The sequence below is a fragment of the Phyllobates terribilis genome, unplaced genomic scaffold, assembly GCF_046119375.1.
Source record: "Phyllobates terribilis strain yellow unplaced genomic scaffold, ASM4611937v1 Scaffold_7__3_contigs__length_470593459, whole genome shotgun sequence".
In the NCBI taxonomy this organism is placed as follows: domain Eukaryota; kingdom Metazoa; phylum Chordata; class Amphibia; order Anura; family Dendrobatidae; genus Phyllobates; species Phyllobates terribilis.
The window spans coordinates 165655951-165673669 of NW_027362767.1; positions in this window are offsets into that span (position 1 = coordinate 165655951).

Here is a 17719-nt window from a genome sequence, read left to right on the forward strand (position 1 = left end):
GTCACCCAAATCGCACTTGCTTCCTCACAGCTCCCAAATCTCCAGCTGCCCGTCTGAGTATGAGGTAGAACAGATGGTTGAGTCTGCAGAGCTGTTTACTCATACTATAGCCTGGGAATCAGAGGTCGACTCCAGCGCTTCTGTGAATCCAGACGAGGAAATGATCTGCACTGATGCCCAGAATCTTTATGAGTCTGATCCAGGACCAGACGCAGAAGGTTCTGACCATAATGTAGACCCTCATTCCCAAACTGTAACTCCTGTTGGTGGAGACAATGAGGAAGACGATGATAAGACTCAAATACCTGATTTGAGCGACAACTTTAGTTTTTTGTCAGGGCAGGAACAGGTTGGCTCTGAGGACGACGGGTGTGATAACGCACAGGGTGATGATGATGAGGTCGGAGATCCCACTTACTGTCAACCCACAGTCAGCCAAGAGATGAGGTCAGCAGAGGAGGTGGAGGAAGATGCTAGTGACGACGAGGTCAGGTTGCGCCTTCCTGGACAGAGACGTAGTACTGGAAGCACGTCAACAACTGCATCCTCAAACACAACTCTGCCTCTCACCACAAGTCGTGGTGGCTCTTCAGGTCGCATGGGTGCTAAGCCTTGCATAGCCTGGGCATTTTTTCAGATCGATAAAGATGACCCAACTCGTGTTATCTGTAACATTTGTCAGCAAAAGCTAAGTAGAGGCCAAAAAATACATAGTTTGAGTACTTCATGCATGAACCGGCACATGGACATGAAGCATAAGTTGCAGTGGGAAGCTCAGTGTGCTACAATGCGGTCTAGCCGGCCGGGCCAACCACTGTCTGCCATATCTTGTGCATCCGCGGCCTCTTCATCCTCTGTGACTGGGGGGACAGCAGTCACACCTGTTTTGGGGCGCAGACCTGCCACCTCTTTACCCGCAAAAGCCAGCGTGATTGGCAGGTCATCATTTTCTTTGGAGGTGGTAACACCAGCTGGTCTTGAGCGCTGTCCGACATCGATAGCACCACCTTTGGATCAAGGCAACCTAACATGTCCGCCTGCATCTTCCTCACAGACCGGCAGTTTGCCGGGGACACCCTTATCAACCCCGTCTAAGCACAATAGCCAGCCCTCGGTCCCTCAGATGTGGACAAGTAAAAGACCATTTCCTCCTAGCCATGAGAAAGCTAAGAGGTTGAATTTCACCATCTGCAAGCTCTTGGCTACAGAAATGCTGCCTTTCCGCCTGGTGGACACAGAGGATTTTCGAGACCTTATGTCCGTCGCAGTGCCCCAGTACCAGATGCCCAGTCGGCACTACTTCTCAAAGAAAGGTGTGCCTGCGCTCCACCAGCATGTCGCACACAACATCACCGCTTCTTTGAGAAACTCTGTGTGTGACAGGGTGCATTTCACCACAGACACTTGGACGAGTAGGCATGGACAGGGGCGTTACATGTCGCTGACTGGGCACTGGGTAACTATGGTGACAGCAGGACAAGGGGCTGCTGTCCAAGTCTTGCCGTCCCCACGAGTTGTGCGTCAATCCTCTTTATGTCATTTTTCCTCCACTGCTTCTGCCTCCTCAACCTCCTCTCGGTCTTCCACCTGCACCCAAAGCCTGTCTGGTCATGCCACAAGCTTTCTAACTGCGCAGAAGGGATCCTGCACACCTCCTTACTATGCTGGCAGTAGGGCTCAACGTCATCAGGCGGTTTTTACATTGAAATGTCTGGGAAATGTGAGTCACACAGCTGAGGAGTTGTGGTCAGCTCTGGAGAACCAATTTCATGAATGGTTGTCTCCACTGGACCTGAAACCAGGGAAGGCCGTGTGCGACAATGCTGCAAACCTGGGTGCGGCCCTTCGCCGGGGCAATGTCACACACGTGCCTTGTATGGCTCACGTGTTGAACCTGGTTGTCCAGCAATTTTTAGCCCACTATCCCAGACTAGATGGCCTTCTGCAGAGGGCACGGTCGCTGTGTGCTCACTTCCGCCGTTCGCATCCCGCAGCTCAGCGACTTACATCTCTACAGAAGTCGTTGGGCCTGCCACTTCACCGGCTAAAATGCGATGTGCCTACCCGGTGGAATTCAACTCTGCACATGTTGCAGCGACTGTGGCAGCACCGACAAGCCCTGGTGCAATACGTTCTGACGTATAGCCTGGGCCAACGAGATTCAGAGGTGGGGCAAATCACGCTGGAGGAGTGGTCTCAGATCAGGGACCTATGCACCCTTCTGCACAGTTTTGAAATGGCGACGAAGATGTTTAGTGCTGACGATGCCATTATCAGCATGACTATTCCGGTGATTTACATGCTGGAGCACATGTTAAACAGAATTCGGAGTCAGGTGGTGGCACAAGAGGAGGTGGAGGAAGTAGAGCAGGAGGAGTTGTATGCGGAAGGGCTAACATCTGCAAGGTCCAGACGGTCGGCAGCACCAAGGCGGCAGGCATGTGAGGGTGGGGGAGATGATTTTACCAGGGCGCATGGTAGCAGCCAAACTAGTGAGGAAGGTGCAGGAGCCCAGGAAGAAGTGGAGGACGAACTGATGGAAGACTCATCAGATGAGGGAGACCTTGATCACATTTCTGTTGTGCGAGGTTGGGGGGAGAGGACAGAGGAAGGAAGCATGATTGCTACCTCGCCACCAACACAACAGGGACTTGGTGCTCCTGGATGCGCAACACACATGAGTGCCTTCTTGCTGCATTACCTGCAACATGACCCTCGAATTGTGAGAATTAGAAATAATCCTGACTACTGGGTTGCCACACTGTTAGATCCCCGGTACAAAAGTAAATTTGCAGAAATTATTCCTGCCATAGAAAGGGATGCACGCATGCAGGAGTATCAGCAGAGACTGTTGCAGAATCTTACATGTGCTTTTCCACAAAATACCAGTGGTGCACGTAGTGAATCTCACAGTTCCAACTTGCCAACCGTGGGACCGTCAAGTGTTCAGCACTCAAACCGTAACAGAACCACAGTATCTGCTGGTAACATCAATTTGCGGAATCATTTCACCACTTTTTTAGCCCATCCTTTGCAAGGCCACAGGAGACAAGAAGTCTGACACATAGTCAACGCCTAGAGACGATGGTACAGGAGTATCTCCAAGTAAACATTGAAGCCACGACTGTGTCACTGGACCCTTGCTCTTTTTGGGCTTCCAATCTGGATAAATGGCCGGAGCTAGCCACTTACGCCTTGGAGATCTTGTCATGCCCCGCAGCCAGCGTTCTGTCTGAACGTGTGTTCAGCGCTGCTGGTGGTGTGCTGACAGATAAGCGCACGCGGCTCTCCACTGATAATGTAGACAGACTCACGTTCATAAAGATGAACAAATCATGGATCCGAAACGACTTTTCTACCCCTGTGTCATCCTGGGGAGAGTAAAAGCTTGATGATTGGTTAAAATCACCCTACCAACCGTTTTAAGCTTTCAAATTACTAATCATGTTTATCTGTATCTTGACTGGAAAATAATTTGGGCTTTGTAGCAGTGTGCAGCACTGATCCTATTAGGCCATCTATAATAAGCTTCACCAGATTTAAAATTAAAAATAATTTTTAGCTGCATCTAGCCCGGAAAATAATTTTGGGGCTCCGAGATGCGCAAGACACATAAGTGCCTTCTTGCTGCACTACCTGCAGCATGACCCTCATATTGTCAGAATTCGAAGTAATCATGACTACTGGGTTGCCACACTCTTAGATCCCCCAAACTTTTCGATCAACCTTTTCATTTTAATAAAGACCAAAAAAATGGTCATTTTTGAAATTATAAGCATTAGCAGGTTGTTAGAAACTGAAATCAAACAGTTTTCAACTCAAAACTTTATTCTAGGTGATGTTACATTTTCACATAGGACCCCTTGTTCGAAAGGAGCTTCTGAACTCTCTCGTCCATTGAATTTGTCAGGTTTTGGATGGTTTCTGCTTCAATTGTTTTGCATGAGGACAGAATACCCTCCCAGAGCTGTTGCTTAGATGTGAACTGCCTCCCGCCATCATAGACACTCCTTTTAATGATGCTCCAAAGGTTCTGAATGGGGTAGAGGTCAGGGGAGCATGGGGGTCACACCATAAGTTTGTCCCCTTTTATGCCCATATCAGCCAGAGATGCAGATGTTTTATGTGCAGCATGAGATGGTGCATTATCATGCAGAAAAATGATCTTGCTGTGAAATACACGGTTCTTCTTCTTGAACCATGGCAGGAAGTGCTGTTTGAGAAAATCCACATACATTATGGAGTTCATCTTTAGCGCCTTCAGGGATCCTAAAGGGGCCGACAATCTCTCTCCCCATGATTCCAGCCCAAAACATTACTCCACCTCCTCCTTGTTGGCGCTGTAGCCGTGTTTGCGTGGGGTGTCCATCAACCAGCCATCCTCCACTCCATTCATCTGGACCATTGAGCGCTGCACGGCACTCATCCGTGAACAAAACAGTTTTGAAATCAGTCTTCATGTAATGTTTGGCCCACTGGAGCCGTTTCTGCTTGTGTGAAGTGGATAGAGGAGGTCGACAGGATGGCATATGCACAGCTGCAAACCTCTGAAGGACCCTGCATCTTGTTGTTCGGGGGACGTTGGAGGCACAAGCAGCTTCAAAAACTTGTCTGCTGCTATGACAAGGCTTTTTTGCCGCTGCTGTTTCAACCTGACGTAATTGCCTGTAGGAAAGAGTCCTCAATTTGCCCTTATCAGCACGCACACGTGTGTACTGTGAATCAGCTACATACTTCTTGATTGCCAAGACACTTCATCCTGATCATCGCACAATGTTGATTGTAGTCATGCCTTGACCTAAACACTCCACAATTTGTTGCTTCTCAGCAGCCGACACATCCTTTTTCTTTCCCATTTTGGCAGAAAATGTAGGCTGCTTAATAATGTGAGAGAGCCTTCTTAAGTAGTCTTGCCTTTCATTGGACACACCTGCCAAACTAATTAGCACAGGTGTCTGCAATTGCTTACAGTGATATAAAGAGCCCTGACACACATCACCATCAATGAGTTTAACTGACAAACAAACAAATTCTTCCCTTATCACTTCTAAACACTTTTTGCATAATAATTTGGAACGCGGTGTACATGTGCTTTTCCACAAAACACCAGTGGTTCACGTAGTGAATCTCACAGTTCTAACTTGCCAACCGTGGTCTGTATGGAATTGTTCAATCCTTTACCATCCAAGAAGTAAGATCTTTATGGAGTTGTTCAATAAAGGGCCCAAAATTAAGATAACATAGATGGGAGAGGTCTCTATGAATAGGAATTCCTAAGTATTTGATACCCTGTGAGGGCCAGGCAAAGGGAAAGTTGGACTGGATGGAATCATATATGGATTTAGGGAGGGAGACATCGAGGGCCTCAGACTTCGCTGCATTGATTTTAAAATTTTATCATGTAACAAAGTGATCTATTTCAGCCATAACAGCAGGGATGGATATATGTGATTGAGTGATATATACTAGGACATCATCAGCAAATAGAGAGCACTTGTACTCGGTGCCTCCCACCTCAATCCACCTAATATTGGGGTTATGGCGAATTGATGAGAGCAGGTGCTCCGTCACTAGGATGTATAAGAGAGGGGACAGAGGACATCCCTGCCTTGTCCCATTGTTGATTGTGAAAGGTGATGAAAATGTTCTGACGCACCCCCTGGGCCTTGGGACACCTGGAGCCGGACCCTTTTTGGTGGATGCTGGTGGTTGTAGTCTTCGTGGCGGCGATCCGGTTCCGTGGCTCAGGGCGGTCAAACCAGTGGCGGAACTATTTATGTGGTTTTGATGTTTAAATGTGACTACGCCACCCGTGGATTGCGGTCAGAGTGAACCGCCGCTACAGGGCAGACCGCTAAGGCTGGTGTTGTGGGTGCAGCAGAGCGTAGCATAACTCCCCACGGGAGGAGTATAGCCTCAGGGCAGTGTATGCGGAGGATGGGGGTGATGGTGCAGGGCAGCAGCAGTAACGACACGGAGTCAGTGATGCAGTTCAGGGCCTTTACTCACAGTTCTTATTATCCAGACCACGTCTGCAGGTAACGGCTGCCCACGTCGTACTGTGCTCACCAGGTGAGGGGCTCAGACAACTCCCAGATAACTTTGGAGCGCTTCACAGGACCCCCTTTGTGTGTCCTTTGTCTGGCCTTTCTTACCAACACTTCTGTCCGGCTGCCTCAGGCCTCCTCTTGGTAAACTTGGCGCCAGTTTCCCTGACCCTATGTGGTGCCTTCCTAGCGGGTGGAGCAAGGGGCTGCGCCACATAAAATGTCAGAGCCTCCGGTTTCTAGCTGAGGGTCGTTTCCTGCCTCCACTAGTTCGGGGACCGGTCTCCCCCTTTGGCCTGACCCCTCCACGCAGGTGGATTCGGGCGTGCGGTGGCGACTCGCCCGTCCGCACCCCTGGGATCCCTTCATTCCTCGTTCCTGGAGCCTTCTCCGCTCCTCTTCCTTCCTTCTCCCTCTTGCAGGCCTGGGCCTCTGTTACTAGGCCCGCCTCCGGAGCAGAGCTCATGCAGAGCCCCTGCTCCCTGCCACTTCTGCTCAGACTTCTCTGCACTGAACTAAGATGGTGCCCACCTTTTATACTCCCTTCTCAATGCACCCAGGAACTGCTTCCTCCCTGCTCCTGCACTGCAGGGTTCCCCTTCCTCAGTGTTCCCTCCCCCCACTCCATCCAGGGACAGGGACTGTCGTGCCCATCTCAGGGGCATATTGGTCGCCCTGCCCCACGGCAATGTGGTGTAATGCATGCAGGTGTCGGGTCCTGATCCACACTCCATCCTTATCTGAGAGTGAGATATCACACCTCTGGGTGAGGTGCAATACGTCTGTAGCAACCGAGCCCTCGGTGCTACAGTTCCATTTATCTTCAGCCTAGGTGACGTATTGTGATACAGGGCCGTGATTTTGGCTATAAAAGGGTCCCCTAGACCCCTACCCCAAGCTTTTTAAGAGAATCATATATGGCGTGCCAGGAGACTCTATGGAATGCTTTCTCAGCATCCAACGAGAGTATCTACTTACAAATTTTTAACTGCATCTAGCCCAGGAAATACTTTGTGCCTAGTAGCAGTGTCTGCTAGTCAGCGGATTATCCCGGCTGTTAAGCAAGCTACACCACCTGTAGTTTGGACACTTAATTTTTTCAAAGGAAATGCTTCGGGACCACGGGATACTTAGTGAAGAGCATCAGGAGGCACCCCAAGGCATAGGGGCTGGGACTGGCACTAGGATGCCTTGCGGTGGACAGCCGAGCTCGATCCTTATAAAAGCTTTTTAACTGCAGCAGCTTTAGTGGACGCTACTGGAGCTGGAATTACGCGGCTGCTGGCATGAGACTTGCCCTCCAATAGATCCTTGTAAATGGATTTAAAGTGTATTCATTCAAATTAGAGGGACAATTTAAATTAAAAAGCTTAGAGCTGCCTCCACCACAGGGGGGCTCTCTCGACCCACCAGCGGACAGGCACCAGTATTGGGAGAGGGGGGCTGGCCGTCAGGGTTCACCGCGGCTCTGACACAAACCCGGCGACACGGAGGTGGCACGGGCAGGAGCGGACTGGCCGTCTCGGCTTCTCACTTTTTGGATTTTAGAAGGGCATGACATGCCTATATCTGTGTCTCCCCCTCCTTTTACTCCTCCACCTCTTTTCTTTTCGCATGACTATATGTATTTGTCACTTTTCCATGTGTTAGTTGTGTCTTCTGAGCAGTTTGTCAGCTTTTGGACACCTTTGAAGGTGTTTTCTATGTGTTTCTATGTGTTTTTGTTTGCCTGCCATTGGTTTTAACGGTGTTCGAAGGTGTTCGACGAACAGTTCGACGAACACACGGGTGTTCGACGAACCGAACCGAACTCGAACACTACGGGGGTGGCTCAACACTACTGATAATCAATGTTAATACGCTGTTTGAGTGTACAGTGGGGCGGGGGGAGGGGCAGGCAATGGATCTCTGCAGAAATAATGAAGACCTCCATTTTTTTTTCTCTTTCCCACATTTACAGTGGGGAGGTGCAGTCTGTCAGCCTATCAGCAGCGCACACACGGAGCGAACTGCTTTTTTTCACACAAGCAAGGGCATGTGTCATTTTCTGTGTATGTCACATGTCCTTGCCCTATAAGACCCAGCCATTTTCCCCATCACCACCATTTTCTCACTGCTGCAGCTGCGTATTAGACGGCACCGAGGTTGCTGTCTGCGCTATACTTTCAGTGTTAATTTCAAGCCAATTTTCTCTGAAATATACAGATAGCTTGGGAGTAGGGAATAGTTGGGATTGCAGTCCTTTTGAGGACTAGGTTACAGAATTTCCTGCGACTTTTAGCAGGCAGGTCTGTGCTCTTAAATAGATAGGTTGGGAGTAGGGACTAATTGTAATTGCAGTCCTTTGGAGGACTATTTTACAGCATTTCCTAGGAATTTTTGCCAGGCAGGTCTGAGCCAGTGCTGTGCAAGATGTTTTCACAGCATTTGGCTAAATCTAGCTAAGCAAATCCTTTTTGGCCTCTTGCAGTATGTCAGTGAAGTAGCGTATCTGTGTTGCAAGCTATACCACCTGTGTATAGAATACAATTTTTTTACTGCACCTAGCCAAGTAAAACCTTTTGGCATAGCATCATTCTATTAGGTCATCTACACTAAGCTCCACCAGCTTGCAAATTAGTAATAATTTTTATCTGCAACTAGCTCAGAAAATAATTTTGGGCTTGTAGCAGTGTGTGGGACTTATTCTTAGTCCATCTATACTAAGCTCCTCCAGCTTGCAAATTACAAATAATTTTTATCTGCATCTAGCTCGGAAAATAATTTTGGGCTTGTAGCAGTGTGTGGGACTTATTCTTAGTCCATCTACACTAAGCTCCACCATGTGTCATTGGCTGTGCATGTCACATGTCCTTGCCCTATAAGACCCAGCCATTTTCCCCATCACCACCATTTTCTCACTGCTGCAGCTGCGTATTAGACGGCACCGCTGTTGCTGTCTGCGCTATACTTTCAGTGTTAATTTCAAGCCAATTTTCTCTGAAATATACAGATAGCTTGGGAGTAGGGAATAGTTGGGATTGCAGTCCTTTTGAGGACTAGGTTACAGAATTTCCTGCGACTTTTAGCAGGCAGGTCTGTGCTCTTAAATAGATAGGTTGGGAGTAGGGACTAATTGTAATTGCAGTCCTTTGGAGGACTATTTTACAGCATTTCCTAGGAATTTTTGCCAGGCAGGTCTGAGCCAGTGCTGTGCAAGATGTTTTCACAGCATTTGGCTAAATCTAGCTAAGCAAATCCTTTTTGGCCTCTTGCAGTATGTTAGTGACGTAGCGTATCTGTGTTGCAAGCTATACCACCTGTGTATAGAATACAATTTTTTTACTGCACCTAGCCAAGTAAAACCTTTTGGCATAGCATCATTCTATTAGGTCATCTACACTAAGCTCCACCAGCTTACAAATTAGTAATAATTTTTATCTGCATCTAGCTCGGAAAATAATTTTGGGCTTGTAGCAGTGTGTAGGACTTATTCTTAGTCCATCTATACTAAGCTCCTCCAGCTTGCAAATTGCAAATAATTTTTATCTGCATCTAGCTCGGAAAATAATTTTGGGCTTGTAGCAGTGTGTGGGACTTATTCTTAGTCCATCTATAGTAAGCTCCTCCAGCTTGCAAATTACAAATAATTTTTATCTGCATCTAGCTCGGAAAATAATTTTGGGCTTGTAGCAGTGTGTGGGACTTATTATTAGTCCATCTATACTAAGCTCCACCAGCTTGCAAATTAGTAATAATTTTTATCTGCAACTAGCTCAGAAAATAATTTTGGGCTTGTAGCAGTGTGTGGGACTTATTCTTAGTCCATCTATACTAAGCTCCTCCAGCTTGCAAATTACAAATAATTTTTATCTGCATCTAGCTCGGAAAATTATTTTGGGCTTGTAGCAGTGTGTGGGACTTATTCTTAGTCCATCTATACTAAGCTCCTCCAGCTGGCAAATTACAAATAATTTTTATCTGCATCTAGCTTGGAAAATAATTTTGGGCTTGTAGCAGTGTGTGGGACTTATTCTTAGTCCATCTATACTAAGCTCCTCCAGCTTGCAAATTACAAATAATTTTTATCTGCATCTAGCTCGGAAAATAATTTTGGGCTTGTAGCAGTGTGTGGGACTTATTCTTAGTCCATCTATACTAAGCTCCTCCAGCTTGCAAATTACAAATAATTTTTATCTGTATCTAGCTCGGAAAATAATTTTGGGCTTGTAGCAGTGTGTGGGACGTATTTTTAGTCCATCTATACTAAGCTCCACCAGCTTGCAAATTAGTAATAATTTTTATCTGCATCTAGCTCGGAAAATAATTTTGGGCTTGTAGCAGTGTGTGGGACTTATTCTTAGTCCATCTATACTAAGCTCCACCAGCTTTCAAATTAGTAATAATTTTTATCTGCATCTAGCTCAGAAAATAATTTTGGGCTTGTAGCAGTGTGTGGGACTTATTCTTAGTCCATCTATACTAAGCTCCTCCAGCTTGCAAATTTCAAATAATTTTTATCTGCATCTAGCTTGGAAAATAATTTTGGGCTTGTAGCAGTGTGTGGGACTTATTCTTAGTCCATCTATACTAAGCTCCTCCAGCTTGCAAATTACAAATAAATTTTATCTGCATCTAGCTCGGAAAATAATTTTGGGCTTGTAGCAGTGTGTGGGACTTATTCTTAGTCCATCTATACTAAGCTCCTCCAGCTTGCAAATTACAAATAATTTTTATCTGCATCTAGCTCGGAAAATAATTTTGGGCTTGTAGCAGTGTGTGGGACGTATTCTTAGTCCATCTATACTAAGCTCCTCCAGCTTGCAAATTACAAATAATTTTTATCTGCATCCAGCTCGGAAAATAATTTTGGGCTTGTAGCAGTGTGTGGGACTTATTCTTAGTTCATCTATACTAAGCTCCACCAGCTTGCAAATTACAAATAATTTTTATCTGCATCTAGCTCGGAAAATAATTTTGGGCTTGTAGCAGTGAGTGGGACTTATTCTTAGTCCATCTACACTAAGCTCCACCAGCTTGCAAATTACAAATAATTTTTCTCTGCATCTAGCTCGGAAAATAATTTTGGGCTTGTAGCAGTGTGTGGGACTCATTGTATTAGTCCATCTATACTAAGCTCCACCACCTGTGTATGTAATAAAATTGTTTTACTGCATCTAACCCAGCCAATCCTTTTTGGCTAATACCACAGTTTGGCCACTCAGCTCTGCTCGGTTCCCATCCATCGGTTTTTGTGCAAACAACTCCAGAGTTGTCAATTAGTTAACCACCAAAATGAGTGGAAAAAGGTCTGCTGCTGGTGGAAAGGGGAATAGGCATGTTGGGAAGGGAAAAAAAGGTTGTGTCCGTGGGGTAGGTGTTAAAGCAACAGTAACATCTGCAGAAGAAAGACCATCTTCCAGCCAAACTAAGATGTCTACTTCTTTTAGCGGACAATGTGATACGATTCCTTTCTTACGGCCACGCCAATCGCTACAAATTCCAGATGAGGCACAAAAACAGCAGGTGCTTCAACGGATATCAAGTGCTCCTTTAAGAGGGCTCTCCTCCACCTCAACTTCAACATCACAAATACTCCAGTCCTCAGAGGTATCACCCCAATCGCACTTGCTTCCTCACAGCTCCCAAATCTCCAGCTGCCCGTCTGAGTATGAGGTAGAACAGATGGTTGAGTCTGGAGAACTGTTTACTCATACTATAGCCTGGGAATCAGAGGTCGCTCCAGAGCTTCTGTGAAACCAGACGAGGAAATGATCTGCACTGATGCCCAGAATCTTTATGAGTCGGATCCAGGACCAGACGCAGAAGGTTCTGACCATAATGTAGACCCTCGTTCCCAAACTGTAACTCCTGTTGGTGGAGACAATGAGGAAGACAATGATGAGACTCAAATACCTGATTGGAGCGACAACTTGAGCTTTTTTGTCAGGGCAGGAAGAGGTTGGCTCTGAGGATGATGGGTGTGAGAACACACAGGGTGATGATGACGAGGTTGCAGATCCCACTTAATGTCAACCCACAGTCAGCCAGTTGATGAGGTCAGCAGAGGAGGTGGAGGAGGATGCTAGTGAAGACGAGGTCAGGTTGCGCCTTCCTGGACAGAGACGTAGTACTGGAAGCACGTCAACAACTGCATCCTCAAACACAACTCTGCCTCTGACCACAAGCAAGTCGTGGTGGCTCTTCAGGTCGCATGGGTGCTAAGCCTTGCATTGCCAGGGCATTTTTTCAGATCGATAAGGATGACCCAACTCGTGTTATCTGTAACATTTGTCAGCAAAAGCTAAGTAGAGGCCAAAAAATACATAGTTTGAGTACTTCATGCATGAACTGTCACATGGATATGAAGCATAAGTTGCAGTGGGAAGCTCAGTGTGCTACAATGCGGCCTAGCGGGCCAGGCCAACCACCGTCTGCCCCATCTTGTGCATCCGTGGCCTCTTCATACTCTGTGACTGAGGGGACAGCAGTCACACCTGTTTTGGGATGCAGACCTGCCATCTCTTTACCCGCAACAGCCAGCGTGATTGGCAGGTCATCATTTTCTTTGGAGGTGGAAACACCAGCTGGTGTTGAGCGCTCTCCGACATCGAGAGCACCACCTTTGGATCAATGCAACCTAACATGTCCGCCTGCATCTTCCTCACAGACCGTCAGTTTGCCGGGGACTTCCTTCTCAACCCCGTCTAAGCACAACAGCCAGCCCTCGGTCCCTCAGATGTGGACAAGTAAAATACCATTTCCTCCTAGCCATGAGAAAGCTAAGAGGTTGAATTTCACCATCTGCAAGCTCTTGGCTACAGAAATGCTGCCTTTCCGCCTGGTGGACACAGAGGATTTTCGAGACCTTATGTCTGTTGCAGTGCCCCAGTACCAGATGCCCAGTCAGCACTACTTCTCAAAGAAAGGTGTGCCTGCGCTCCACCAGCATGTCGCACACAACATCACCGCTTCTTTGAGAAACTCTGTGTGTGACAGGGTGCATTTCTCCACAGACACTTGGACGAGTAGGCATGGACAGGGGCGTTACATGTAGCTGACTGGGCACTGGGTAACTATGGTGACAGCAGGACAAGGGGCTGCTGTCCAAGTCTTGCCATCCCCACGAGTTGTGCGTCAATCCTCTTTATCTTGAAATTCCTCCTCTTCTTCTTTCTCCTCATCCTCCTCTCGGTCTTCCACCTGCACCCAAAGCCTGTCTGGTCATGCCACAAGCTTTCTAACTGCGCAGAAGGGATCCTGCACACCTCCTTACTATGCTGTCAGCAGGGCTCAACGTCATCAGGCGGTTTTTACTTTGAAATGTCTGGGAAATGTGAGTCACACAGCTGAGGAGTTGTGGTCAGCTCTGGAGAACCAGTTTCATGATTGGTTGTCTCCACTGGACCTGAAACCAGGGAAGGCCGTGTGTGACAATGCTGCAAACCTCGGTGCGGCCCTTCGCCGGGGCAATGTCACACATGTGCCTTGTATGTCTCACGTGTTGAACCTGGTTGCCCAGCAATTTTTAGCCCAGTATCCCGGACTAGATGGCCTTCTGCAAAAGGCACGGTCGCTGTGTGCTCGCTTCTGCCATTCGCATGCCGCAGCTTAGCGACTTACATCTCTACAGAAGTCGTTGGGCCTGCCACTTCATCGGCTAAAATGTGATGTGCCTACCCGGTGGAATTCAACTCTGCACATGTTGCAGTGACTGTGGCAGCACCGACAAGCCCTGGTGCAATACGTTCTGACATATAGCCTTGACCATCGGTATCCAGAGGTGGGGCAAATCACGCTGGAGGAGTGGTCTCAGATCAAGGACCTATGCACCCTTCTGCACAGTTTTGAAATGGCGACAAAGATGTTTAGTGCTGACGATGCCATTATCAGCATGACTATTCCGGTGATTTACATGCTGGAGCACATGTTAAACAGAATTCGGAGTCAGGTGGTGCGACAAGAGGAGGTGGAGGAAGTAGAGGAGGAGGAGTTGTATGCGGAAGGGCTAACATCTGCAAGGTCCAGACGTTCGGCAACACCAAGGCGGCAGGCATGTGAGGGTGGGGGAGATGGATTTACCAGGGCGCATGGTAGCAGCCAAACTAGTGAGGAAGGTGCTGGAGCCCAGGAAGAAGTGGAGGACGAACTGATGGAAGACTCATCAGATGAGGGAGACCTTGATCACATTTCTGTTGTGCGAGGTTGGGGGGAGAGGGCAGAGGAAGGAAGCATGATTGCTACCTCACCACCAACACAACAGGGACTTGGTGCTCTTGGATGCGCAAGACACATGAGTGCCTTCTTGCTGCACTACCTGCAACATGACCCTCGAATTGTCAAAATTCGAAATAATCCTGACTACTGGGTTGCCACACTCTTAGATCCCCGGTACAAAAGTAAATTTGCCGAAATAATTCCTGTCATAGAAAGGGATTCACGCATGCAGGAGTATCAGCAGAGACTGTTGCAGAATCTTACATGTGCTTTTCCACAAAACACCAGTGGTGCACGTAGTGAATCTCACAGTTCTAACTTGCCAACCGTGGGACTGTCGAGTGTTCAGCACTCAAACCGTAACAGAAACACAATATCTGCTGGTAACAGCAATTTTGCGGAATCATTTCACAGCTTTTTTAGCCCATCCTTTGCAAGGCCACAGGAGACAAGAAGTCTGACACATAGTCAACGCCTAGAGACGATGGTACAGGAGTATCTCCAAGTAAACATCGAAGCCATGACTGTGTCACTGGACCCTTGCTCTTTTTGGGCTTCCAATCTGGATAAATGGCAGGAGCTCACAACTTACGCCTTGGAGATCTTGTCATGCCCCACAGCCAGCGTTCTCTCTGAACGTGTGTTAAGCGCTGCTGGTGGTGTGCTGACAGATAAGCGCACGAGGCTGTCCACTGAGAATGTAGACAGACTCACGTTCATAAAGATGAACAAATCATGGATCCGCAAGGACTTTTCTACCCCTGTGTCATCCTGGGGAGAGTAAAAGCTTGAGGATTTCGTAAAATCACCTCACCAACCGTTTTAAGCTTTCAAATTACTAATAATTTTTAGCTGCATCTTGTCTGGAAAATAATTTTGGGCCTGTAGCAGTGTGCGGTACTCATTCTATTATGCCATCTATACTAAGCTCCACCAGCTTGCAAATTACTAATAATTTTTAGCTGCATCTTGTCTGGAAAATAATTTTGGGCCTGTAGCAGTGTGCGGTACTCATTCTATTATGCCATCTATACTAAGCTCCACCAGCTTGCAAATTACTAATAATTTTTAGCTGCATCTGACGCGCCCCCTGGGCCAGTGCTGTTTGGGGATTACCCGGAGCCGGATCAGATGGGGGTTGTAGTCTCCGAGTGGCGGCGACCCGGTCCGTGCCCAGGGTGTCAAACTCAGTGTGTGGCAGTCTTTACAGATGTCGGTAAAGGTCCTTAGTGTCGACTACGCCACCCGTTGATTTGCGGTCAATACGGCCGCCGCTGCAGCAGGGTCCGCTGAGGCTGGTGGTGTGTGTGCAGCTTCTGGTGGTATAACCCCCAACGGGAGGGGTATAGCCTCAGGGGGTCAGTTGTAGAGGGTGGTGGTTGTGGTGGTGCAGTGAGGGTGGTATTAAGACTCAGAGTCGGGCTGTGCAGTTCAGGGTTTTTACTTACTGCTGTTGTTCTGGTCACTCTGGCCTTGAGTGACCGCCCGAGCCGTGCTGCGTCCACCAGGTCCTGGACTCGGCCAACCCCCAGGTGATTCTGGAGCGTGGTCCTGAGCTCCCTTTCTGACTTGTCCTTCTCTCTGGCCTTCCCCACCAGGGATCCACCTATGTCCGGCTCCCTCGGGCCTCTTGTTGGTAAAACCCTTGTCTCTGGGTTCCCTGACCCTATTCTTGGTTTGCCTTCCGGGTGGATTTAGTGGGTGGTCGTGGCAGATCCTGCCCACGACCTCCGGTCTCTGGCTAAGGATTAGTGCCCTCCACCAGCTTGGGATCCGGTACCCTTGTGCCAACTCTTCACCCTCTGGTCTAATTTTGGGTTCTTGGAGTTCCCTCTTCTCCCCCTCTGGGTCCTTCTTTTCTCCTCTCTCTCACTCTCTTGGCCTTGGAGCTGGCTGAGCTGCTCTGCTTGTCTGACCAAACCTCTACAAAAGACTGGCTGTTGACTTTCAGACCAAACCTCTACAAAAGACCCTGTTCTAAGATGGTTCCCACCTTATATACTCCCTCTATGTGTGAGCTCAGGTGACCAGCACCCAATGAGCTCCTAGCATTACCCAGACTGCTCCCCCTATCTGCCCCTACACTACTGGGATGTTCCACCCCCCCTCCCACTCCAGCCAGGGACAGACACTGTCGTACCTGCACATTTCTCTAGTGGGAGTACCATCGGTCTGTCCCCCGGAAATGGGATGTATGTAGTGCATGCAGCCTACTGAGCTCCGTTCCACACTCCATCCTTACCCGGGAGTGGAATATCACACCTCTGGCTGAGGTGCAATACCGCTGTAGCAGCCGAATCCTCAGGGTGCTACATTCCCCCCTGGTAAACCACAGCACGTCCTCGGGCTGTAAGATATAAAAAACATCCAAAACATACAATTTTTTTTCATAAACATAAACATATAAAACATCACATATATTATCAGCAATAAAACTTTTCTTTTCATAAATAACACTCTTGTAAACACTCTTGCTCCTCCGGCCACGGTGCAACTTGTGACCGGGAAAAGTGCGACAGTCTCCTTTAGAAACACGGTTTTCCTATAAAACCAGTAGAGGGCGCCTTAGAAAGCGCAACTATATACAGGGGGAATATGGCCGCTCTCAGTCCTCGGCCAGGTAATGGGAATAGGGACACACGGGTTAACAGTTCACTCTTGTCCCAACGGGGACATATTTAAAGCAGCAACAGTTCACTGTACCCCGATGGGTAACTATTTACAGTCTCTTTACCGTACTTTAACGACGGCGTCCTCCTGCTCCTTCTTTGGATTCAGACCCGTCCGGGTCCTCCTGCTCCTCCTCACACCGCAGCTCCTCCTCCGTCAGGCGATGTACATGGAGGGCGTAGGGTCCTTTGGCACACTTGTGCCGGGTGAAGGTGACCTCGTCCCCTACATACAGGTCACGACCTCTGTGTCCCTCCGGCAGATGGCTTTCTACGTCTCTGCGGGTGACAAAGACGTCGCCGGGGGTATGAGGGTCTCTTATGAAGCCCCACCCATGCTGCAGGTTGAATTTAATCACAGTCCCGGTGGTACGGGGACCATGAGCTGCACGGGGGTTCCTCCTGGTCCGGCTCTTCTGCTCCGCGCTCCTTATCTGTGCTTGCTGTTCCCGGACCCGCCTCTCTCTCCGCTCCTTCTCGAAGACCTCGAGCTGCTGGCGGCAGCACTCTGCACGCTCCGCTGCGGCCGCCCGAGTCTCCTGAGTGAACCCCATGAGGTCTCCTCCGGTGGGGTCCCACTCAAACTGTGCCTCCTCTAGCGGGGGCTGGGTCCTCCTGACGGGCTTTGGAGCCGGAATCAGGGGCTCACACAGGGGCCTTGCCCTTTGGAGTTCCAGTTGGTAGTACTCCTGGGGCCATATGAAGTGCTGCCCATCCGGGCACGTATGCTGGGCGAACAGGTCTTCACCCAGGTGCGGTACTTTAGGTGTTATGGGCGCTGTGGTGGTAGCGGCGCCCGGGTTGACC